The sequence below is a fragment of the Ochlerotatus camptorhynchus genome, unplaced genomic scaffold (assembly GCF_037179485.1).
Source record: "Ochlerotatus camptorhynchus isolate MF236.1 unplaced genomic scaffold, CSIRO-AGI_Acam_v1.1 ptg000330l, whole genome shotgun sequence".
Lineage (NCBI taxonomy): Eukaryota > Metazoa > Arthropoda > Insecta > Diptera > Culicidae > Ochlerotatus > Ochlerotatus camptorhynchus.
The window spans coordinates 601,851-628,930 of NW_027040818.1; the positions used below are offsets into that span (position 1 = coordinate 601,851).

General features: G+C 37.8%; 1 protein-coding gene across 1 annotated transcript in view; it reads left to right on the forward strand.

Annotated features, from left to right (window-relative positions):
* fdl (fused lobes) overlaps nucleotides 1-27,080 on the forward strand; it is a 166,565-nt gene that overhangs the window by 21,403 nt on the left and 118,082 nt on the right. The window contains exon 2 of the mRNA XM_065230444.1: nucleotides 21,607-21,924. The gene's annotated coding sequence lies outside the window, so the exon portion shown is untranslated. The remainder of the gene's footprint in view (nucleotides 1-21,606; nucleotides 21,925-27,080) is intronic.

Here is a 27,080-nt window from a genome sequence, read left to right on the forward strand (position 1 = left end):
CCTACGCAGGTGTGGAAGCTGCCTTCCTGCACATTCGATTGTCGGCAATGGATGGCAATCGATGTCCGTCGGTGATTGGCACTAGATTGCGGAACAGAGACCGACGTTAAATAAAGGAATGAATGAATAAAATCCGACAGATGTCGCCCCGCCAGTGGTGGATACGCGGTACGGAGATTTTCGAAAAATCGGCACTTTCTCTTCAAACATTGCTTCCTGCGGTTAATAAATTCAGTCATTCCTTCGCAAAACGATATACAGTCGTACCTCGATATAAAGCAACGTTACGTTATATCGAGTTACGTTATATCGAAGCAAAAAAAAATATTTTTTTTAAATCGAAAATTGTTTATCGTAACCCAAAGATGACCCAATTTCTTTTCTAGTCATCTAACAGGCTTACAAGGCCTTTCTTATATAATTTCCCCCAATTTTATTAGATAAGTTCACAAAGCTTACATGAAAGTTATGAAAATGAAAAAAAAAGTACTAGAGTCTGTGCCTAGGGGCACGAACGGAAGGTTGATGTAGGACCGCGATTGGTCGGTACACTTGTTTTTGTGCTTAAAGCTTTTCGTTGTTTAAAATCTTATCCTTAAACTCTTTAAATATTTCAAATGGTGCCGGGAAGTAAAGCCGTTGGTCCCCGGTCCATGAGTTGATGGTCAATAGAGTAGAGTTCAGGTGAGGGAGCTGGCTCCCTGGCGTCGGTAGCACTGGTATTCAGTACGGAAAACAAGATCGACGGAAAACAAATGAAGGAAAAAAAAGTAAATCAGCTTTTTAGTACAACCACTGCATTGTTTTAATACTACCGATGAGTTTTCCAGCGGGGTCTCATAGCCTAGTCAGTAAAGGCACGGTATTACCAAGCCGGAGGCGGTGGGTTCGATTCCCGGTCCGGTCGAGGGAATCTTTCGGGTTGAAAATTTTCTCGACTTCCCTGGGCATAGAGTATCATTGTGCTTGCCACACAATATACAAATTGATGCATTGGTAATGCATTGAGGCGAATCTAGGAACCTAATGAAACGTGCCACACAAAGAAGAACTGTTAGTTTATGATGTCCGTGCAAGAGAATATAGATTCATCCCATCCGTTCGCGATTCTGATTAGTACGCGACATATTCATATTTTATTTGTTAAATTTCTTAATTGTTCAATTGTTCTATTTTCACTATTTGTACTATACATACATCAAAAAACTACAAAGGACAGCCCTATGGGGTTGTATGCAATGGTGACGTAGGACTACGTGGTCTTATATGAAAAATGTTATTTGTTAACTGCAGAAGGAGATTTTTAACAAAAAGGACCGTTTTGTCGTGATGATTGAGTAATGCTGAGCTACTATTAGGGTGTTCAACACTGATGAAGCTGACAAGCTGTATGTTGTTTGGAACGAGGTTGACGCACTTGGTATAGATGGCCCACAGCAGCTCACGACGCGCAACTGAATCCGATCAGTAGCGGTGCGGCTTCTTCCTCTTTCTTCGGTGAATCCAGGGCTCTTGTGGGCAGCCTTGATAGCTAGCTGCTTGCGGGCAGCCTTTCATTATGTAGTGGAAAACGCCACGCGCCGAAAGCACTGCTGCTGATAATGACGATTGGACACCACCATTCACCACGCACGGTGATTGAGTAAACACCGTTCAACGAGACAGAAGGGAATTCGATTTTTAAATCCGTGTTAAGGAATGCGCTTTTTGGAGGCAATCGGTGATTTTTGATCGCCATCGCAACAGTTGCACATTCGTGCAATTTTCAATAGTGACCTTTTGTAAATTGATAGTCTTATTCTCATTTGTAGAAAAATTTCCAATCAATTGGCGTTTACGAATTAAAATCCATTATCTCTGGATCAAAATCAAATCACTTTCATGCCGCGACCAACATTGGTTTTTGTAATTGTGGGTTGTCTTAAAAATACATGGTATGTAATATTGAAGCTTATGGCAACTGATGTCCGATTAATGACTTTGAGAAATGTCCAGAAAAAAACTATTTAACAAATATATGGTGGTCCTGAAAAGGAACGTTTTGTCGTAATGGTTGAGTAATGCTGAGCTACTATTAGGGTGTTCAATACAGATAAAGCTGGCGAGCTGTATGTTGTTTGGAACGAGGGCGATGCACTTGGAATAGATGGCCCACTGTGGCGCACGACGCGCAACTGAATCCGATCAGTAGCGGTGCGGCTTCGTCCTCTCTCTTCGTAGAATCGAAGGCTGAATCGAGAGCATGCAGCTAGCTGCATGCCGGCAGACTTTCATTATGTACTGGAGAACGCCAAGCGCCGAAAGCACTACTGCTGCTGCTGCTGATGACGACCGAACACCACCACTCACCACACGCAGTGATTGAATAAACACCGTTTGGCAAGACCGGAGTGAAATCAATTTTTAAATCTGTGTTAGGAAAAGCGCTTTTCGCAGGCAATCGGTGATAATTTAAATTATGATAGCAACAGTTGCACATTCGTGTAATTTTCAATAGTGGCCTATTGACAATTGATAAAGTGTTCATTTTAACAGATTTGTAGATGACTTTCCAATCGATTTGCTTGTTTAGAATTAAAATCCATCCGATATGGACAGAGTTATAACTGTTCAAAATCTTTCATAATTTTGTTACATGTTCCATTTTGGGTTTTCACAATAGAGATCAAAGACGTAGTCCTACCTCAAAATTGCTGGATGTTTTCTCCGTCGAATGAAATATTTCCCAGTATGTATTGGTTTATTTCTCCATTTATAAACTTTTCGTTACATGCCTCCCATGCCTGAAATAATAAAAATCTGAGAGAGAGAGGAGACAGCTTTGCTATCGATCACGCAAACGTCATCGAGGTCCAGTCATGAACTGTCACTGCAAACTAGGCCGAACATTAGAAATGGGGCTATCATCCTTTTGAAAACAACGTTTTTCGTGCGGGCCCAGGCTTGCCTTCGCAAACCAACAACACGATTGGGTAGGGGAGAAAAAAAAAGAAGACAAAGAAAACAAACCATTCGTTATTGAGCTGGCTTCTCTCTCTAGGATAAAAATGATGTTTATTCAAGAGGTCGGCTATGGCGTATTCGACCCCAACCTAGATACCAGCAGAGGCTTTTCTAAGCCTACATCGACCTTCTCGGCTGAGGCAGCTGCCATCTTCTCAGCCGTTACGGAGTCCAGTTTTTCCTGGAAGGCCATCATTACCGATTCGGCCAGTGTGCTGAAGGCCCTTGAGAGTCCGAAGATCCGACACCCATTGGTGCAAGCAATCAGAATGGCTTCGAACAGTAACACCGTATATGTCTGGGTTCCCAGCCACTGCAATATCAGTGGAAACGAGGCTGTGGACAAGCTGGCAGCGATCGGCAGATCGAAAACTTCAGTGGAACCGGAAGTCCCTGCAGCGGATATAAAAATCAGGATCAAAACGATTCGGCATGGGACAAGGAATGGACTAATACCCGAGACCCTTTCTTGCACCAAATAAAAGGAGATACGAAATGCTGGTCCGACACCAAAAACTGGAAGAACCAGAGAGTACTGTCCAGATTACACTGCGGCTACACCAGATTCTCACACGATCTCGGATCCCGTGATGGATTCCACAAACAATGTATGGGGTGCTCAACCAAAATGTCAGTTGAGCATCTCGTAATAAATTGCCCTGCACATCAAAACCTCCGACACCAATGCGGTATCGGTCTCAGCATAAGAGACGCATTATTCAATGACCCAGACAGGGAAAGATCACTTCTCAACTTCCTTAAAGACACAGGCTATTATCAATATACGTAGAACCCCGAACGAACAATGACACGACAAAGGACAAACGACGGCACTTGGACAACACCAGCTCTCTAAATGACATGTCAAACGGAAGAACAACGATGACAACCCCGCAGGCTACGGACATTGACTCTCTCTTCCTCTCGGAAATCAACCACAACTTCGTTCACCTTCCTTACTGTTAAAACAATCGACACAGAACTCTGAGATACTTAAACTCTGTAACAAATACTATGTAATTTATTTACTTTCTCTCTCCGGGACCCCCTCAGGAGCCCCAATTCTTCAAAGAGACGAACCAGTTACAGGCTGAAAGTCTCTATAATAAAGCAATAAAAAAAAGACTAAAATATATACGTACCCTAATTAACAAAGCACAAGCAATAAAAAATCTCAAATTGGCCACTAAATACTACAGGGGTGCACCATTAAACAAAAAACAAGTTGCAATAGAAATGAAGAAAAAGGCAATAAACAAATAAAAAGCTTCTTGTAATAATTTGAATGTGAGCGGTAAAAATGGCAAAAAGGGCAATAGTAAATAAAATACGCTCAATTATATAAGGATGAATCTCCACTAAATTAGGAAATTTGAGCATTAAATAACTCACTTTCGTCACCTGCAGTTGAACATATTTTCCCATAAAAGTGGCAAAATGAGCAATGTCATATTGAATAACCGCAATAAATAAATCTAAAATGTCCCACACAAAGCGCACAGTTATCTCTGTTTAAATCCAATTATGCTGCAAAATCGTGATTATTTCCCCAAGAAAAAAATTAAAATATCTTTTAAAAACTGAAAAAGTTCCAGGAACCAGGAGATAAATGTATGCTTGAACTTGAGGATGATCCATCGTAAAATATGAATCGTTCTTAAAGAAAAGAAAATAATTCATGCAGGAAAGTAAAAATGAGCAATTAAAAACGAACACTGCGCAATCTATCTATACAGCAATTCCATAGAAAAAAGTTATAGTGGGTCTCAGAATTTCATGAAAATTGGTATAGTTCTTCCTTATCAAAAAATATTAGACTCGTATTTTTTTATTGCGCCATTAGGGTGACCATTTCCGTGTTAGGGTGGTCCAAAAAATCATTTTTTTTTTCAAAAATGTCTTTTTTCAAAAATTTATAACTTTTGAACCTCTTGACCGATTTTTACGATTGACCCTTCAAATGAAAGATGTTTTAATGTAGTTTTAAGAAAAAATATGAAACACTCAGAGATATTTGATTTTGTAGGAAAAAAATATGTTCTTGATTTTTACTGCGAGGGTCTTCAACAACTTCTTATTTTAGTATACTTTTTGCATGTTGCATCAGTACCTAAGAGTCCAAGCTGTACCTCATAGGTATATCACTCGTTCGTAGGCAATGACTTTTACATAAGCTCCAGCCCAATAGGTTTCGCGGTGTTAGTGACATTTGGAAATGTTTGGTAGTGTTTGTATTTATTCGCAATATTCATCTATTTACCTGAAACAGCTGTTTGAAGTGACGTCATTGCTTACGAACAGGTGATATACCTATGAGTTACAGCTTGGACTCTTAGGTACTGATGCAACATGCAAAAAAAATTTGGCATTGCTGCCGTGTGGCATTTTTTCGCAACTTGTCATGGAAAAGGCCCTATGGGAGGAGTATTGAAACGAAACGCTTTAAAATTTGAGTATAGAAAGGGAAAGGTAGTGTTATGTCTGTTTGTCTATGGTTCGATGAAGATTTGCAGGTTTTCAAAACATATTGTTTTCGTTCTTAGTGACCTTCATGGCCTATAAAATGCTCAACTTATTTCTCAGAGTGCTAATTTTATACGTTTCTTGCTCATTTCTTATTTTTTGTTGAGCGTTTTTGAAATTTTCCCTGGGACATTCATTGTGCTTTTTGTGTCTTTTTTTACCTTTATATTGCTCAAATGGCATTTTCTAGTGCTCTTTTGTGACGTATATATTGCTCAAACAGCTGTTTTTAGTGCTCTTTTGATTTTGTTTAATGGTACCTTTTTCAATGAGACCCACATTCGTTAATCTTCTTTATCGACATCGACTTTGTTAGCCAAGACACAGTATCACTACTTATCGCTGTCTTGAAAATACCATATGGAAATTGATCTGGGTTATTGGCTCATAAACTTTCAATTTAAAGGAATATTTCCTGAATATCATTGGAATTTTGTTTTATTTTATATTGCGCAGTGTTCGTTTTTAATTGCTCATTTTTACTTTCCTGCATGAATTATTTTCTTTTCTTTAAGAACGATTCATATTTTACGATGGATCATCCTCAAGTTCAAGCATACATTTATCTCCTGGTTCCTGGAACTTTTTCAGTTTTTAAAAGATATTTTAATTTTTTTTCTTGGGGAAATAATCACGATTTTACAGCATAATTGGATTAAAACAGTGATAACTGTGCGCTTTGTGTGGGACATTTTAGATTTATTTATTGCGGTTATTCAATATGACATTGCTCATTTTGCCACTTTTATAGGAAAATATCTTCAACTGCAGGTGACGAAAGTGAGTTATTTAGTGCTCAAATTTCCTAATTTAGTGGAGATTCATCCTTAAATAATTGAGCGTATTTTATTTACTATTGCCCTTTTTGCCATTTTTACCGCTCACATTCAAATTATTAAAAGAAGCTTTTTATTTGTTTATTGCCTTTTTCTTCATTTCTATTGCAACTTGTTTTTTGTTTATTGGTGCACCCCTGTAGTATTTAGTGGCCAATTTGAGATTTTTCATTGCTCATTTCGCTTTTTATATTGATGATTAATTGTGCTGCCATAAAAAAAAGTTTTTTTCAACCCAGCGTTACATGAAAAATTTAATAATACTATTATAAAATAATTTAAAATGGATTTGTAACGTTAATAATCGATTCTGAGTTGATATTTTTCAATTTTTAGACTTAAAAAACAGTAACGTTATATCGAGGTGGAAGTTACGTTATATCGAGTTACGTTATATCGAGTTACGTTATATCGAGGTTGCTTTATATCGAGGTATGACTGTATGTAGTGGTTCTCAGAATTCCCTAAAAATTGGTAGTTTTGTTCCTTTTCGTAAAATATTAGACCTATATTTTTTTTTAGATTCATAACTTTTGAACCACTGAGCCGATTTTAAAGATTAAAATATCAAATGAAAGGTAATTAGAGAAATATACTGCTTTTAAAAGTTTGGGACTTTGTTTTGAAAAATATTGATTGTATTGGTTTTTTTATGGTTTCAATGGTTTGTTTTTATTTTCGTTTTTGAGTTATGTTTTGAAGTTATCAAATTTTGGGTTTTCGCTCAATTCTCCTATGCGACTTGGTAGAACAGTGAACGAGGAAATGTGAAAGAAATCTCGAATTCGTTTTCAATAGAACGTATCAGCAGGAAAATTTCACCTACACCCAACCGGGGGATGTAAGATTCGCTTACAATTATGTGGGATTTATTATCAGAGGATGTTAGTGGAGACCGCATGAACCGAGGATGCGATATACCCTTCTGCGGTCCAATGCAAGAAAATTGGAGACCGAAAAATGTAGAGTGTATTAGTGAGGTAAATTAGTTATGTCGAAAAAAATAGGAAACAGAATGCCGACTTGACTCGAAGCACGAACGTTGCGATTATCAGACCTGTGCTTTCTCCACTGCTCTCTCCATGCTTCTGAATATGGATATCCTAAAAGCAAACACGAAGCGCTCATTTTCTCGAGGCAACTGTGTGCGTCGTTCTACAATGTTCTACAATGTGCGTCGTTCTACAAGCTTACTGGTATAGTCGAAAGCGTAGATAGAACACGAAATAAAAAAGACAAAAAACCATTACATCGCCCGCATGGTCAATTTCTAACATTCGTTGCGATGTTCATGAACAGAGGATGATAGGAAACGGAACTAACATTCATTGTAATAGATTTTTGGTTTGCGTGTACCTAATAGTGGTGTTAGTATGCGTGGGTGAGCTACCAGTTACGTCAAATCGACGGCCAAATGCATCGTTTACAAACGCTGATACGTCCGTTTGAAAAAAAGAAGCGAGAAATATTCATTATTTGAAGTTTAATTAATCCCACCACTGATGGCGTGCTGCCTCTCTTACAATCATTTTCCATGGAAGAGCAGCACAATTTCATTATGTTGATCATATATCCGAAGCCAACTGTTCGATCAGGATAGAATTCATCCAGTGAATCGTACACACTCGCACAAACACATAAAAAACACAATTCCTCAATTGAGTCGAATGTATCAGAACATGCTACAACTTAACGCAAACTTAAACATCAGGTAATTTTAGACTCATTTACCTCACATTCTTCAGAGGAAACAGAATCATAAAGCTCAGCGCGGTCAGCAGAGTGCAAGCATCCAACAACGACCACTCAACGCCAACCATCTGTTCACATAAAGAAGAAAAGAAATTCTACTAATTTTGCACCTGACTAGAATATACCGCTCGATGCAAGCGGCACAAGTGGCAAGTATATAAATAAGAGCAAAACAATAAAGCAATTATAACGAAAGAGTAGGTGGTAGCACAGGAAAGCAAACTAGAAGCGAAAAACAGCCAAACGGTTCAACTTAATAACATATAGGTTGCACCGACGATGATAACATCACCTCAATTTGTGTCATTTTTTACAGAACTCTTTCACTAGGCGTAAATTGTTTAACTTTAATTTGGAGTTACACAAAAAAAATCCCAAACACATCAGAAACCAAACAACGCGGAATTGTCATTAGTGAACAAATTTGAAATGGATATTATTTGTTTACTCGACGAGCAACAAGCGGAAGAAGGTTGAACACCCTTTGAATAGATAATAATCTGTTGCCTTTGTGGGAATGGAATTATAACAACGCTGGTAATCACTCTAATTGGTACGGCACACGAGATATCGTTAACAGGAAATTAGGTAAATTCATCCAAAGTTTCACAAGAGTACTGGTTTTGTTAATTAGCCAATCTAGCAGTCAGCACAGAACAGAAGTTGGAGTGAAGCATCGGAAAATCAGTCAACCTTCTCTTGGAACCTTCATTTGGAAGCCTCGCGTAAAGCCTTCTATTAGGCGCTTTTTATTACAGTTTTGTCAGACTTTTATTTTTCAATAATTCCACATAGGTCGTTTTTTTTTTGTTTATCTTCAAGATGGATGTTTAAGGTATACTTTGGTGCAATAACACCACTGAGAAAGCGCATGGGTTTCGTTGAACATAAGAAAATATTTTCAAAAAGGGGTCTGACAAAATCGGATCATTACTGTTTTTAATTTTTATCTCTTGTTCGCTGCTACGCTGCTCCAAGTAAAAAAATACAGATAAACAAACCGGACTACGCTCCCGGATATAAGGTTCGATTGATCTAGCTAGTTTTAAAGGTATATGGAGCATTTTAGTGTTTGAACGGTGCTGCCGTAGAAAACCAACTAATTTGAAAAATTTGGCGTTAGTCAAAATGGTCAAATCCCAGCCAAACTTGGTTCATTACCCCTAGCGAACAATTATGCGAAGTTTCATGGAATTATGAGAAGTAAACTTGGCCTGGAATTGCTCTAGAGAATTTTGATCAGAATGCCAAATTAGCAAGGAATCAAAAATATCTCAAAATGACAAAATGACAAGCAATCAACGAGTCGAATGATAACGCTATGTCAGAAATGGAATGCAATAATGATATCTTGATAGAGCTGGAATTAGGGCGTAACAGCTTTTGTAAACAATGACTTCTCTCGATGATTTCTCGAAACTCAAGGCACGCCCACGCAAACCAACATTACCAACGGGAAGGGGAAGTCTTCATCTACCCGATGGTGTCGATGATTTGAGTGGGCGAGCCTTGGCTTTCTAGAAATCATTGTTTACAAAAGCTGTTACTCCACAATTCCAGCTCTATCTAGATATAATCTTCTTTCCTTTTTTCATGACAAACTGCCTTCGGAATATAACTCGCTCCGCATGGTAAAAGGAAAAGATCATTGTTGTTGGCAAGCTGCTGCACGAAGTAACACCTTAACACATGTATGTTAATGGGTAGTTTTTGTTATGTATTTTCTCGATTTCGATCAAGCTATGTCCTAAACCATGTACAGGTTGATTCACGTGACGTGAAAATGCAGCATGTCATAAATCTGTATAAATTCGTGTGTTATTTTTTAGAAACTGCAATCTCTTCGAAAGAATGTAACATTTATTTTTCGCATCATTACAGAGGTAAGAAGGAATCATGCGTGGAAAATCCCTTCAATATCAGCTATGGTTAATTTTCGTGATAAATGTGGCTGGTAATTAAGGTAACGGGAGAGAGATTTCAATTAAAGTGTTCTATGTTGAAGGTTATGTATGTAATCTATCTGGAATATACTGATATAAAACAATCATGCAAACGTTCAGTCGTTATGGCAATTTTTAAAAGAGACAGTTATTCCGAATCAGTCTGTATATTGCAACAAAGCAGGAAAACAATATATCATTATCCTTATAAAACTCCGATCAAGCTATAATACAGAAAGAGTTTTTTTTTTGTTTATTTAAGAGGTTTTCAGCCTAAAGGCTGGTTCGCCTACAGAAAGAGTTTATCGTGGTAGTAGTAGCAAGCGTTTGTCTTTATCGTTGGTTGCTTTATGCGTTCCAGACATGTAAGGACTATTATGAGAATTATGAGTAGAATTCTAAAGCAAATATGCAGGAATTTCAGCATTCTAAGGGAATTCGGAGGTGAATACAAATTGAATTAATCATACGACAAGAGTTTCAAGATAATTCCAAGAAAATTCTTAAAGATTCTCTCATGTGATATTTGAGATGAATTACTTCATTTACTCAAGTGATATTTGAGATGAATACTTTCTTAGTTTTAAAGGAATACCTGAGAGATTTCTGAAGGATATTACAAAGAAATTTTAACGATAATTATGGAGAGAAATTGAAGAATATTCTCCGAAGAGTTATTAAGAACACGAAAATAATTGTGAAGTGAATTTCAGTAGAATACTGGACGGAATTCCTTATGTGTTCTGCACAGAATTCAGAGAATTACCGAAAATAATCAGCATAAGATTTAAGTGTATCCCTGTCAGCAGGGTGTCCATCCAACCGGGAAAACTGTAAATTCCGGGATAAATCGGGAATTCCGTTTTGCCGGGAAAAAATCCGGGAAAATGCGGAAAACCCCTAATCCATGGCTGTTACAACAGGCGCGGATTTCGCAATTTTCGCGGATTTGTCGCGGATTTGAAGTTTCAGTCGCGAAAATCGCGAAAACATTAAATGATGTCGCGAAAATCGTGAAGGGACTGATGTGCTGTCACAAAAATTGTGGAATTCAATGTAACATTTCCGTTCCGGATTATATTTCCCTGAGGTCTGTCCAATGTGAGACATTCTCTTTTTTTCCAATATGAACACAGCAATTTTCGTTGTCAAATCATAAACGAATCGTTCAGTTGATTTGTTCTACTACATCAACCAAGACTCCAATAATGTCTGTAGTATCGAAATATGTCCAAACAGATTAAAAATGTCTATGTGGATTGTAGCCGACCTATTGCTACGTATACAAGATGTTATAGGTTCTGAAATCATTCTGGAGATCAGATTATTTTTCTACTAGATCACCCAAGACTAATCCAATATCTGTAGTATCGAAATATGCCCAAACAAATTTGCAGTGTCTATGTGGATCATGCCAACCTACTTTCGTGTATGCCAAATGTTCTAGGATTTCCAAATCGATATTTCGATACTATAGACATTGCAGTCTTGGTTGATCTAGTAGAACAAATCAACTGATGTCCTGGACGATTTGGAAAACCTATAATTTCCGGTATAGGTACATAGTAATAAGTCGTACATGATCCACAAAGTCACATATATACGATTCGAATATGATTTGACACCAAAAAGTGCTAGGTTCGCGTTAGAAATAAAAAAAAAAATATGAAAATGTCTCACCATTGGACAGAACCCAAGGAATATTCGTGTAAATACACAACCGCGACGTGACCAACAAAGCGGCGCCGGTAGTGTAGTGGTAAGCGTGATTACCTCTCACCCCAGCAGGCCTGGGTTCAATCCCAGTCGGCGCCGCCGGGATGTTCTGAGGCATAACATCTCTGATCACGCCTTCCTTCGGAAGGGAAGTAAAGCCGTTGGTCCCCGGTTCATGAGTTGATGAGTCGATAGGTAGGGTCCAGGTGTGGGAGCTGCCTTCCTGGCGTCGGTAGCATTGGTGCTCAGCACGGAAAACAAAATCGACGGAAAACAAACCAAAGGAAAAAAAAAAAAAAGACGTGACCAACAAGTGTGACTTATGAATCTTTGGTAATTTCTCGATTATGTGCAGGGTGTTTGGTTTGAATTGGAAAAAAAATTGAGAAAAATAGAGCCAAATTAACTACAACATTTAGGACAGCAAAATACGTCAGAGACGCAAAGGTTAATTTTCAAGAAAATTTGCATTTCAAATGAAAATGCTTTAATTAAAAAAAAATTTTTTTCATCAAATCTAGGCCGATATTATTCAATAGAATCTCATAATGTAAGGGTGTTTTATTACTTTCACTAATTACTCAGAATTTAAACTATACCTAAATAACTGAAGATGATACAATGCTATTAAAAAAAATTAAAAAGTTACAAAAGGCGCAGCTATAAAGCAAGTCTATGCTGGAGGCGACTGAGTTCGATTCCCGTCCGGTCTATTAATTTTTCGGGTTGGAAAATTTCTCTACTTTCTTGGGCATAGGATGGTTCAGGCATAGAAAGCTCTCAATTAAAATGTGAAAGTACTTCAACGAACACTAAGTTGAGAGTAGGCGAAAATCTAATATGCTATAAGCAATAAGCTTGTAATGCTATTTTTCGGAATTTTGATGTACGGCCGATGAGGTCGACTCAAAATTGAGTGGTTTTTCACTCATAATCGCAAAAATGTAGGTCACTTATGACTGAGTAATATGTTCCTCGCTTTTCCTCATAATTCTGCTCGAATATGAAGAAAATAGACGAAAATTTTACTCAGTCTTAGAGTATACTAATACACTGAGTGAAACCTCTCTCGATTTTCCTCGAATATCAGTTTTTCCTGGAAAACCGAGGAAAATTTTACTCAGTCTTTGAGTGAACGGAAATCAAATATAAGTCAAATTCGGCGGCCGTGTACCTTATGAAGTTAAATAATGTTTCTAAAACATACTGATTAATTCTAATTCTTATAAAATTTTGTTGAAAATATCTTTCCTTTCAATTAATTTCATTTTCAATCTTAAGAGGGAAATGAATTAGTATGTTTTAACAGAAGGTTAATCACTAGACTGATGCAAAATTTGAAATTTTCGCTCCACGGTTTTAAAACGGTTTCAAATCAGGTCCTGATTAGCCTCCAAAAGTTTAAACTCATTTGATAAGAAACTGACTTGGCACAAACCATTTGAAGTTTATATGGAAATTACTATGGGAAAACAAAACTTTTTGTTCATTGTCTTTTAGCCTTTTTACATATTGTACTGTTAACAAATTCTATTGCCATTCTTATGGGAATTTTTATCAGCTACAACTTTGTAGAAAATTGTTTTTCAGTCAAATTACAAATTAAATAGTTATTAATTGCTTAAGAGATTGATATTCTTATGGCATGATCAAGCAACTGTTCTGTGGCAACACTGTATTCTGCAGTGTGACATAGTAGCCACGATTTTTGTCCTCTATTCTACGCGCCATAAACACCAATGTTGCCTGCTGAACAGATGATTGAGCATAATCATAAGACATCAGTGAGTTGAATCGTTAATAACTTTTGTTCCTTACATTTGATCGAAAAGTGGTCTTCAACAAAGTTGTAGCTGAGAAAATTTTCAACAAGTTCAGTTACTATTTTCTAAAGTAGAGTAAAGTGGTGAATTTTGAGATAGATATGAACCGAAATTATGGTTTCTCCATAGTAATTCCCATAATTTCAAATGGTTTGTGCCAAGTCAGTTTCTCACTAAATGTGTTCAAATTTTGGGAGGCTAATCAGGGCCAAATTTGGAACCGTTTGAGCACTGTGGAGCGAAAATTTCAAATTTTGCATCAGTCTATTAATCACTCTGTCCTTCAGAACCTACCGGTAAACCACTGCAATGAATGTTTACATTAGTTGGTCATGTTGTATATTGTGTCGCCAGCTCCGGACGGAAGATTAGATCAGCTGCATGCATGCAAACATGACGAATGTAAACATTCGTGTTAGCTTTAAATGACAGAGCTATTTACTTGCTGGCTGTTTTTGTAATTCTTAACATTAGTGGCATTTCTAAATACTATTATAAAATAACTCAACTGTTGGGTAGTTTTGGTTTTTTGTGTACGGTTATACAGCCTTTTAGAAAACTAGTTCACTTACGGACATGGAATTTTCACGCAAAGATTTACACTTGGCCACGGGATTTTTCGGTAGAGCGACCGAATAAGAAAAAATCGCCATGTTTCACACATACAGTGACGTTTCCTTACCGGATTTCCCCATAGGAGTAAAGAGTTATATAAGCTTTTCAGTGGAGTGAAAAGGTAAAGAAACCAACCACTATGTTTCTCGAAACTGACATTTGATTATAGGATTTCCCTACAGGAGTAAAGAATTGCAGACTCGTCGTCTACGCAAATGGTTTCACCAATACCAATATAAAGTTATCATATAAATTCCGTAGGCCATGAACTAGTCTCAAAAAGACGTCCCTAAAGTTCGGCCCATAGTTTTAAAGCGCAAATTGCGTTAAATCTCCTGAATCTACGACACAAGTAAAACCCGTGATATTGATTTATTAGGCTACCATAAAACAAAAAGGTAAGTTCGTTCAATTCATGAAATTATCAGTTTTTTTCATGACCATCGTAGTGTAGATTTTCGTTAGTGCAATAATACGGCAAGATCGTGTCGCCTAGAAATTGAAAAATATAAAAATCACACTCAATTTTTTCTTTAAAAAAGCGCAATAAATGTACTAAATTTGTCCCAAAACTAGACAATTCATTTACGGATTACAATTTCACAGCAGATTTGGTATTAGTTTTTCATTACTATTCTGTATTATTGCTGAATAAATTAGATATTTGCTTCATAGGCCGAAGTGAGGGGCTAGGCTGACATTACATTCCGTAACCCTACATTTGGGATTGTTTGAATTTTGATAAATGTAAAATTGAGCTCACTTGTAAATGATTAAAACTGCTATTATTTAGAACAATTTTACCTAGTATCTCACTTTCCGGAAGGTGCTTCCATAAATTTTGTATTTTGTAATCGTAAAATCTAATATATTTGTAGTTCTGTGAATAAGGTTTCAGCTCAATTGATCATAAGACAACAAAGTTACATCATGTCAAAGTTGAGCATTTTTATGAAATCGGCATGTGGTTTTATTATGTCGAATAGCACTGTGACCAAAAATGACATTTGGCATCTTCAGATCGCCATTTTGAATCCAGCCTTATTTTTGAAAGAGCCTATAGAAAAAGACTAATCGTAAATGATTATAGAATCATTATAGAAAATAGTTTGTCCAATTGGTTTGGTGTTTTCGAAAATGTTATAGGTTATAAGTGGGACTATTTGAAGGAAAAATATGCACTCTAAAAACATTTGGAAATTTAATAAAAGTCTTGACAATTATTTTTTTTTTAAATTATTTTTTTTTATATTTTTTAGGGGATAACCAATGCCATAATTTGCACTATAGGTTAAGATAGGCATTTTTTTTTAGCTTTTAGGAGTCAAACGGCCTCCTTGACGAACGGCAGCATGCGTTCCGGCAAGGACACGGCTCCTCCACTTACTTTGCAGCCCTCGGGAATGTACTTAAGGAAGCCCAGGACAACGGTCACCATGCGGAGTTAGTCTCCCTTGATATTTCAAAGGCGTTCAACAAGACATGGACACCTGGTGTCATCAGGCAGCTCATCGTCTGGGGCCTGGAAGGTCACATCACACATTTTGTACGGAATTTCCTCCTTGATCGTACCTTCCAGGTCGTGTCGGGAACACTCGCCCGGATCCGTTCCCCGAAGAAACTGGAGTGCCCCAGGGGTCCGTCATAGCGGTAACGCCTGGTGGCAATGAACGGGGTTTTCAGCCGATTGCCCAAGAACGTACACGTAATCGTTTTTGCCGACGACATACTCATCGTAACTGAACGAACGACTAAGCGGACCAGGAACATAGCTCAAGCAGCAGTCTCCGCCGTCAGCAGGTGGGCGCTTTCGTTTAGTTTCCAGTTCTCCGCTCCGAAGAGTGTACGGTGCCATATATGTCACTCGGGCCATCTGATTCGAGGACCACCGATCACCATCCAAGATCACCCGATTCCGCTCAAGAAAACAGTGCGTGTTCTGGGGGTAGTACTGGATCGCACCCTAAGCTTCAACCAGCACTTCAGGATGGTGAAAGAAACTGTCGTAGCCGCATCAACATAGTCAGGAAAATCTCCCACCCGCATCGCTCCAACAACCGTGAGATCCGCCTTCGTGTCGCTCGGGCTGTTATCGACAGTCAACTTTTCTACGGCCTCGAAATAACCTGCTTAGCCACCGAGAAGCTTAACCACACCTTAGCTCCGGTATACAATACATACGTACGCATCGTATCCGGCCTTCTCCCTTCCACGCCTGCAGACGCCGCATGTGTGGAAATCGGAATCCTCCCTTTCCGTTATCGATCTGCTGCAGCCATTGCTACGAAAGCCGCTGCCCACGCTGCTAAGACATCCTTGAATGAAAGGGTCTTTCTCCTCAACGGGGGGAACAGAGCCCTCCGCACTGCAGCCAACCGTGACCTTCCCCCGGTGGCCAGGGTCCACTGGCATGGAGAGAAGAGTTGGCGATCAAACGTCGTCAGAATAGATAAGCGGATTAAGAGTGGATTCCAAGCCGGAGATAACTCTGTAACTTTGAGACGTTCTGTTGCAGAGCTACACGGGTCGGTTTATCCGGGGCACGTTCATCGTTTTACGGACGGATCGCGGTCGCGGGCTGGAGTTGGACTCGGAGTGGCAGGACCGAACACTGCAACGAGTCAAAGTCTACCGGGGTAGTGTTCCGTATTTTCCGTTGAAGCCGCAGCTATTCTAGACGCAGCCATCACTCCGGCAGATCAACCGATCCTCGTATTAACTGACTCACACAGCGTCATCCAAGCGCTGGAAGCCGAAGCCCCGAGCCACCCCTGGATACAAGCCATTACACGGTACGCCCCACCTTCAACCGTCTTTACGTGGATCCCCGGACACTGCGGTGTTCCCGGAAACGAGGCAGCGGACATACTGGCGGGATCTGGTGCATCCCGTCCCCGCTACACCAGGAACGTACCCCTCCTCGACGTCAGGCGTTGGATTGTGAATACCATTATGGAAGCCTGGCAGTAGGAATGGTTCCAGTCGCAGACCACTTTCCTGCGGAAGATCAAGGGAACCATACGCTCCTGGCCGGACAGCCATAAGCACAAGGACCAGCGGATCATCTCAAGACTCCGGACCGGCCATGCGAGGATTTCCTGTAATTTCGGTGGGACACTTTTCCGCAAGGTCAGTAATCTGCTCGGTTACGACCCCTCGACGTTGGCTGCGCTGATCGCCTTTCTGAAAGAAGCCCAAATCTAACCCTCCGTCGGTGGCTGCATTGATCGTGTGCTCCTCACGTTTATATTTTTTCTGCCTTCGGGGTTTCTCCGCCGGACCGGGTACTGTCTCCTACGGTGGAGTTCTACCTTGTTCGCGCACCCAGTCCTCACCACAGCCCCGATCTAATCCTCACCTTACATTATGTTTTTAAAATGTTGTCTGTCTCATTCGTTGGGTAATCAGAGCCGGTTATACGTCACGTTCATGTCAAATTGAAACCTATTTTTTAGGCAGGATCTGATCATCTGCTGTATAACGTGATGAACTAGCCTACGGCTAAAATCACGGTAATAAAGAAAAAAAATTAGCTTTTTAAAAAAAAACTAGTGTGTTTAAAAAAATATCCAAAATCCAGTCCAATTTTTTCTCGACTTTGTGAAATGAAAGTACACAAAATTTACAATAAAAAAGCACTTATGTAAAATATTGCTAAGTCACACTGTTTTCGAGGTGTCGCGGTTTGAATGATTATTTTTTAATGCTATTATTTTTAACGGGTTTGAATGTATTTCGTAATTCTTCAGTTGCGACAATATTTTTTTCCGAAATATAAAAAAAAAATCATTAAAAGTTAAAAGAATAATTTTTTGAGAAAAAATTATTTTTAAATTTTATTTTAAATTAAAAAAAAAGTTTGCACATTTTTTTACAGTGCATACTTTGTCTTCAAATTTTTCCAGTCATTGCCGGATGCCGATTGGACAAGCAGTTTTTGAGTAACAGTTTTCTGAAAATAAGCATAGCATTTTTTATAGCAGGGTGTTGACTACTTGGTAAAACCTGGAAAATCAAGGAATATCAGCTAATTCATTGCTGGACCTGGAGATTCCCTCATTCAAATTCAGGTAAATATTTCATTCAATTCAGATAACAGAAACTTATAAAAAGTATGGCTGACTTCGCTAGGCCTCCCTTAGTTCAGTTGGTAAGGGCGGAACTCCAAAGCAAGACCATGCTGGAGGTGGCTGGGTTCAATTGTCCCGGTACCGGTCAAGGAATTTTTCGGGTTGGAATTTTTTTCAATTTCTCTGTTCATAGAGAGTATGATCAACAATCAATACAAAACTAAAAATTTTAAATTGGCTCACTACTTGACTAGCCTATTGGTCCCAAGCAAACGATTAACGTACCCCATTCTAGTCGAAATTCTAGTACTTCACAATGTTTGTTTTGATTCGCTATGAAAGTTTGACAGACAAAATGAGGGGTTAGTGGATATTCCTATGTTTCGAGGGGTGAATCGATTCGCTAGGGACCGAAGAGAGTACCAGAGCTGAGCCAAAAAGTTGAGCACATTTCTTCGGGACCTTCTAGTCTTAGAGTTACCTCTATGGTATGATTGTACTTGCCACACAATTATACGAATGCAAAAATGGTACAGGCATCGATCTCAATCAGTGAATCCAAACACATAAAGCAACCAACGATACAGACAAAACGGTTGCTACGACTACCATGACAAACTCGCTCTGTAACAAAGCTCGATCCGAATGGTAGAAAGATAATGATATATTGCTTGCCTGCTTTGTTGCAATATATACGGATGAGGACATAGCTTGATATGAATCGGGAAAAGACATAACAAAAAAATTCCCACTAACACACGTGTATCATCTTCGGCTTTACTTCGTGAAGCAGCTTGCCAACAATTTGCTCGTTTCCTTCTACACTGAAACAAATCGACATGTACCGTTTATTGGATCCATCTTATAACATAGCAATGTCAGCATATTTATTCATTCTATGTGATGATTGATAGATTCCATTGGATTATCACTTAAAAACTATGACTGCGATATGGAATGATTTCTATCGTAATTTCACATACTTAGTACTTGATAATACTTTGCTTCGAACGTCGTTAGCGAAGGTACGAAGTATATGAATATTGTCTGATATATTTCATGGTGAAAAACTGTTGATATGTCATGGGTGGGAACAGACATCTAGAAACTAATGGAAAATCATATAAGTTTGCACTATGAGAAAATTCAGTAAAATATACCTGTTTTCATGATGAATATTGCTCACTAAAATATATATCTTATAAGCTAATCATGTATATTTTATTGGAGTTGCTTTTACTGATTTTTGACGTTTGTTGATATGTCGCGTGTAAATAGACATGTGGAAACTATTGGACTGTCATTTAACTTTGCAGTATAGGAAAACATGTATATCTCATTGTAATAGCTTGCTTTGATTTTTGACGTTTAAAGATTGTAAACAGATCTATCCCCATCATTAAATAGTCATATAGAAAATGCCTTTTAAGAAATCCAACAGCAAGCATTTGTTTTTGCATGTTTTTCTGGGATGAATATCGCTCCCAATAAAATACATCTTACATGATTGTTCTTTATAAATTATTTAAACAATTTTCAACGATGTTAACGTACACTCATTTATATGATAATTGGTTCCAGAAAAGAATGTATTGAGATTGAAAAAAAAAATGATTCTACTGTAATATTTACTTTGCTATGATTCTAATTGTAAGCCTTCTACACGGCTAATTCAGATTCCAGCCCTAAGTAGTACTCGAACTTCATGAGCCAGTTCTATCAAATCATATAATTTAGTCGTTGATTTATTGCACACAGGTGCATTAAGAAAGATTTGAACAAACCACACCACCGAAACGGAACATAAATTTGTCAGTGCTATTTGTCTTCACTCTAGCAAAACGAGCATAAAGTTGCACTACATTCCATGTCGGGAGAGCTGTTCTTACTTCATGCTATTTGAACGAGCTCAATCTTGAAGTCAGCCGTGGCCCAGTGGAATCGAGCACAGACACCGAAAGCATCACACCTCAACAGATCTTGATCGAATCCCAAATCAGCTACAATAAAAAAAAGGCACAACTGTGAAAGCTCCCACTGCCTGATGTTTATTTTTCGAATTTATTTTTAGAAATCGATTAAATATATGTGTCAAAAGAAGAAGTAAATTTCATGTTATTTTCACATAAACTTTACTTCGATTGATTCATGACACATATATTATATTGTGGTGAAAAGTATAGCTTATGCTTATGGGTTTCAAATCCATTTCAGTTAATTATTATAATTTAATCGATTTTCATTTATCATATGACGATCATATAAAAGTTACCAAATTATCAGCATTGTAAATGTATCAGATATTCATATAGAATTTACCTGACACATTTTCAATCATATCATTTTCAATGGATTATCTTATAGCGCAAATTTATTAGACTTCCACATAACAGGAATATGTCAAATTCGTTCAGTGTACCGCCCCGAATGAGTTGGGTCGCACGAGCTCGAGACGCCTAATACATAGGTGCCACAGTCGGAAGAAGTGTTAGTTTGTTTACTAAAATGAATCGCCAATGCAAGAATGTTAAAGAGTTAAGCTGGGTTTAGGCAAGGCAAGCTATTGATCAACTCAGTCGAATTCAATTGGCTTGAAGAGTTGAGTCTGGTTCAACTGTTTTCAATTCAAGTGAGTTGATCAAGAATTCAACTGAGTTGATCAATTGACTTGCCTTGTCTAAACCCAGCTTTAAGAGAAGATGATTTTTTTTAATACTTCTAGTTATTTTTTTTGATTGTGTTCTTAACAGCTTGATTAACTTAGAGAACTAACTAAATGAGAATTTAGAATAATGGTTGTGCTTGCAAGGATTTTTTTTTATTGCTTGGAGTAGCACGTTTATGATCGAATAATGATTCAAATATACGTAGACAAGCATTGACTCGACATCATTGAGTAGCTTCATTGAGTATTCTAGGTCTTCATGGGAAACCTTGTTAGTTCGTAAAATTAGTTTCTCAGTGAAGTTTTAGTATTGTAATAACCGATTGAGTTTGACAACCTTTACGACTTTATTCGATTTAATTTATGTTTTTGTTCGATGCAATGTGATGACATTTATTTCTGTATAAGATTTTAAATAAATATGGTTTTTCTGGAAAGCATTTATGGAACTTTTACGTTGACCCGCCTGTCTCCAACAAAATTTTTCCTAAACGTCTCCCCATCAAGATCTTGATTCCCATCATTCAATTTAATTACCCTCCCTCCTATTTTGCCCTGACCGACCCTGACCTCTTCCTCCACCGTATATGATGTTTAATTGTTCCCAACGACCGCAATGGCACTTTGCAGGAATTGATCAATTTACTTGTGTAATTGCAGCTCTCGCCGCCGCCCTGTCTTCTGTCTGGTGCACGATGACTTGACTTGTTGATCCCCAGCAGTCCTGCCCTGCCCTGCCCAACTGGTGCAATTCGAAAAAAAAAAAAATATATCTAGCCAATTAATGTCATCAATGTCGCCGTGCCTGTGTATTGAAGTGAATTGAGAGCTTGTGAGAACTGCTTCGCTCCAGCTGCTAGGCAACCTCGGCAGCAACATCCGCAACGGGCAAAGAACAATTGAGCTTACTGTTCTGTTCGGCCACACCCACCGACCGACAGAGAACAACCGCATCAACAGACTGATAGATACCTACTTGTGAGTTCAGTCTCCAGAGGAGAATAATGTGATCTTGTTGCTTGGTTTGTAAATAGGCGCAGCTAGATAGAAGTAGAAGTAGATGAGAGTGAAAGTTAACATCGGTTAACCCTACTAACCTTTCGTATTTTTTTTTCGGGAATTTCAATTGGCGACCAGGGAAGGGATTTCAAAATTGAACTCGATTTAGAATAGTCAGTTGTTATTTATTCGGTGACATTTTAACATCGATAAAATATAGTTTGAACAAATGTTTAACCGTTTTCTGTTACTACTTATTTGTTTGTGTTTGTGTTTGTGGTATTCCGTATAATAACTTACACTTTTTGTTTTGCTAACTATACATCAAATTAAGTAACGTTTTTTTTCGGTTCCTATTTACCATTCCACACTACTATTGCCGCTATGTACATCGAACTCTACACTCCTATAAGGCTTGTGTGCGGCTCTTCGGTCTATAAGAAAATTCGGAGAACATGTTGTTTTCATGTAATTCTCAATAGAATTGTGAGAATAGTTTGCTTGGAGGCTAATTTACTCGACTGTTTTATTTTTTATTTTTGGGAAATAATCACTGATAATGTTTGCACGTATCCACTTGAGAAAATTGAAATGCTTTTGTCAAGTACAGGAATCAATCACCGTTCGAATGAAGTCGTTTAAGATAAGAATAATGCCTTTTCCCTGCAAACATAACAATGTTATGGGCAGCTTATCATTCGGGTGCAAACGGGTAACGGTGTTTTCTGGAGCTCCCGCGTTTGTAGATACCGCCAGTCATTGTATTTGGTAGCTATCATATATATATTTTAAATTGATTTCTTCTATAGACGAATGATATAGATAGGATCCGTATCTCAGCTAGTGATTCCGGATGCCATTCGATGTGAACACCATTTGTAAGGAATCTGTATGACTTGATGTTGAATCTTCGATTGACGATTCAACTGTTCAAACGTGATGTTATCTCAAAACATCACATGCTTAGATATCTGCCGTCTACGAACGTGCTGTTTGATGATCGTATTTATCGAATATATGTGATGGTTGAGATTCTCCCACGTCTTCCATAAAATTGTTTGTGAACATGCGTATTCGTTCGGAGAAATATCGTAAATAACTGATGTCCGAAGACGTGAGGTCGTATAGTAACCTGCCAGGAACGGAATGATTTCCTAGGAATTGTTGTAGCCGTGCAAAGGTTGGTGGTTAAGCCGTATTAGGACAATCAATAGCAACCAATTTCTTGTGAATTTGCGTAGTCTCAGGAATGCTAGGAATCACCCACCTCGTTGTCTGGTGTAGCCATAGCTATATTTTGGTGCTTTAATTTAACGCAATGATTGTACAGGTGAGAAGTGGCAATTATCTTTCATTATCTTTGAGCGCTATTGGCACGTGTATAGTTTGAAAAATTTTGGCTTTGTTTCTTCAAACGTTCTTAAAGTATCGAAACCCAATTTTTATCGGAGCCAAAAGGCTTGAAATTAGTTTTTCCACGAAATGAGACCTAAAAATAGAATCCATTTGCTTAAAATAACATTGTATTTCGAGTTTTGGGAATACATCAACGGTGCCTCCGTTAATGATTTGTTTGTCACAAGCCACCATTCTACCCCAATGCACCATCTTGGAGTTCGATGCATTGTTGGATATTATTTTTTCGGAATACATTCTTGAATAGCAGGTACACCCAAAAATTGCTAGGTTGTGGAAGCTGATCTTCGGCCATTCCATCACCTGCTGCAAGGATTTCAGGCATCAGTTAATTTATGCAGGCCACGCAGCTCATACATGGTTTGTTGACTGAACAGGGAATACCGGGAATGAACCGGAAATTTGGCCGGGGATTAATTGATTAATATCTGTCTATTTTAATTAAATACTGTTATATAAAAACACATTGTTTTTGTTTCTGCTCGGGACATACAACCACTGCGACTGCCTTCTCATCGCAAGGAATCCATTCCAAAATAAGCAATAACACCGATAATGATCATGCATCAGAACCCTAGTCTTAACCGCCTCCAACTAGAGAACAACGAATAGAACAGGGTGGCCAGCAAACCGGGAAAACCGGGAATACCGGGAAATATCCGGAAATTTGAAAAGTAACCGGGAAACCCGGGAAAAAACTCGGGAATTTGGCGAGAGAACCGGGAAAAATAAATTAACCATACCAAAGGAACAAAGTTTTGCACCAGAATTTCAGAATAACCCATTAAAACAGAGTGATCCTTTACCAAATGAATATCTTGCTCTATTTGCTGCATAATTTTCTTCAGTTTCCCTTCAGTCTTATTGTTTTTACAGTTTAATCACTCAGCAATATTGCAAATTGATTTTTGTCAATTCAATTTCAGATGTAAAGTGCTTGGTCCTTAAAAGAAAATATTGAAGATGCTGGACTTTGGAAACACATATTTGTAGATATCTTTCGAAATTTGATTTAGAAAACCCTCAAAGAATTTCTTTCTAATTGTTAGCAAATTTTTGCAATCAATTTTGTTGGAGTTCTGTAATGAATCTTTCGCACTAGGGTTGAAATTATTGCCAAAACACTCTTAGAACTCTGTTTCTTGTTGAATTCTGATCATAATTCTCCTGGAATTCTTCTTAAACGTCATCTTAAATTTTTCTCATGATCCCCATAAAAAATCTCCTCCGAATAACGTAGGAATTTTCCGCAAAATTTTGTTTTTCACAACTCCTTTTTTCTATAGACTGTTCAGTAATTTGTTATAACTCTTAAAATGCTTCCAAGTCTCAAAGCGTGACAATTATGACTCCCCGACTAATAAGTATGATATAATTTTGATCAAATTTGTGGTATTGAAATTTTTCGAAATCTCACATTTTAATTATTTTTTCTACAAATTTTGCATTACAAAGATTGTTATTAATCACATATTAAAAAAAAAAATCTAGTTTCAGACTCTAGACAAATTTTAAAGCCCCAGAATCTTGGGAATCTTCTTGAATCAATTTTTTTTAATCCTTTTCCTTTCAACAAATTTCTTTCAGCACGTTCTTAAAAATGCGTTCAATTTCGTTTTTTTTTTTGTTGAATGTTAACAACCGGGATTTTTTAAGATTTAAACCGGGAAAACCGGGAAAAAACCGGGAATTTCAAAATGAAAATTCACTGGGTTTAGGAATCACATAAATGAAGACTAACTAACTCAATTTTTCCCTTGTTTCAAGTTCATCCTCGGTGGACAAAGCCTAGTATTGACACTATCAACAAGGCATAAAAAGTAACAAGGACTAAGATGCGATCCTTTGAAGTAGTCAGGACTAGGATTTGGTGGTAGATCTTACATCCCGTAACGTACCACGAAAAGGTGATGTACCCACGTTACGGGGCTATTAAAACACATAGTACGATATCTCGAATATTTCACCTAGATCCTTGAATATTTCTTCAAGCTTGTAATTCTTAACTTTTTCTAAGTACGGGATACTTAAAAGTATGTATGATTTCTAAAATAAAAAGCGATGTCCCAGAGTTTCGGAAATTTGACAAGTCCAAAATCGTCCAAAATTGTATTAAATGATTCCAGTAAAATTGTATTAAATGATTCCAGTAAACAGTTCCTATAGGGCCACCCACATTAGATCCGGATCTGACGCGTTGCGGCAAAGTGACAGTCAAATCTATTGTCTAGCTGTCAATTGTATGTCAACGCAGCGCAAATGGATCTAATGTGAGTGGAACTTAAGCCTTAGACACCTGATTTTGTATTATTTTTTGCTAAATTAAAAAGTTTTTCGATGTATGTTGTCAGGCATTTAGAATACTTTTGCCTATTTTAGAACCTTGAAGATTTTTCATGTCTCATAATCTAGAAAATTTCTCCATATCTGGAATATTGAATATGCGTACGGCATACATAGAATGTATATGAGTGAGATATCTGAGATGTCATACCTTTCACTGTTCCACTTTTCAGAAAATTCTGGTCCCATAATCTTGAACAGTTTGCTGCTGACTTTTTCATACAAGCGGTCATACAAAATACAGGGCTGTTACAACAGGCTCGTATTTCGAGATTTTCGCGGATTTGTAGCGGATTTGAGCCTTCAGTCGCGAAAATCGCGGAAACATTAAATGATGTCGCAAAAATTGCGGAATTTACTTTAATGACGCGAATGGTTTATGGTTATTTTTAGGAAAAATTATTACGATTTTCTTTTTATCGTGTATTGTGATGTACACAACAGTGATGCCAACATTCCAGTTTAAACTGGAGAAAAGTCGTGGTGACGTGTTTCTCCATTTGATTTGCACAGAGAGTCACGTGACCACGACGTGAATGTTTTCCCTGTACTAGTGACGAAAGTCACTTCGACTCTGAGAATAACAAAATATAATATAATAATAAATATCCGGGAATTTGAAAAGTAACCGGGAAAGCCGAGAAATACCCGGGAATTCGGTGGGAGAACCGGGAAAAATAATTTAACCATACCATACGAACAAATTTTTACACATGAATTTCAGAATAAACCATTAAAACAGAGTAATCTTTTACCGAATGAATAACTTGCTCTATTTGCTGCATAATTTTCTTCAGTTTTCCGTCTTATTGTTTTTAGAATTTAATCACTGAGCAATATTACAAATTGATTTTTGTCGTTTCAAATTCAGGTGTAAAGTGCTTGGTCCTTAAAAGAAAATATTAAAGATGCTGGACTTTGGAAACAAAAATTTGTAAAAACCGAAACTGAATTATTCTTTTGCAGGGTTTTAATTTTTCGTTGTTCTAAATTCTCACGATATGAATTCCAAAATAACATTGGAACTCTGCCCTGAATTATCTGAAATTGTTCTGAAATAAGTTAGAAAACACCCCGTGTAATAATTACCAGTGAATTCTTTTTGGAATTTCCTTGCAATCTCTTCTAATAATTTAATTGGAATCCTTCTTAAAATACGCCTTTTGAATAGAAACTAAACGATCGATTCAACCTCTGGTGGTAAATACGAGAACGTCAAAAAGAGTGTTGTGAGCAGAAATGTTTGTCGTGAGCAGGGCTTGAAAGGGGATCGCATATCGACTCTCGTGAGACATAGGAAGCGGAACACTTTTTTACTTTTCCTGATAAATTGATTCATCTGAGATGCTCCAAAACTTGATTTACAGTTGAAAAAT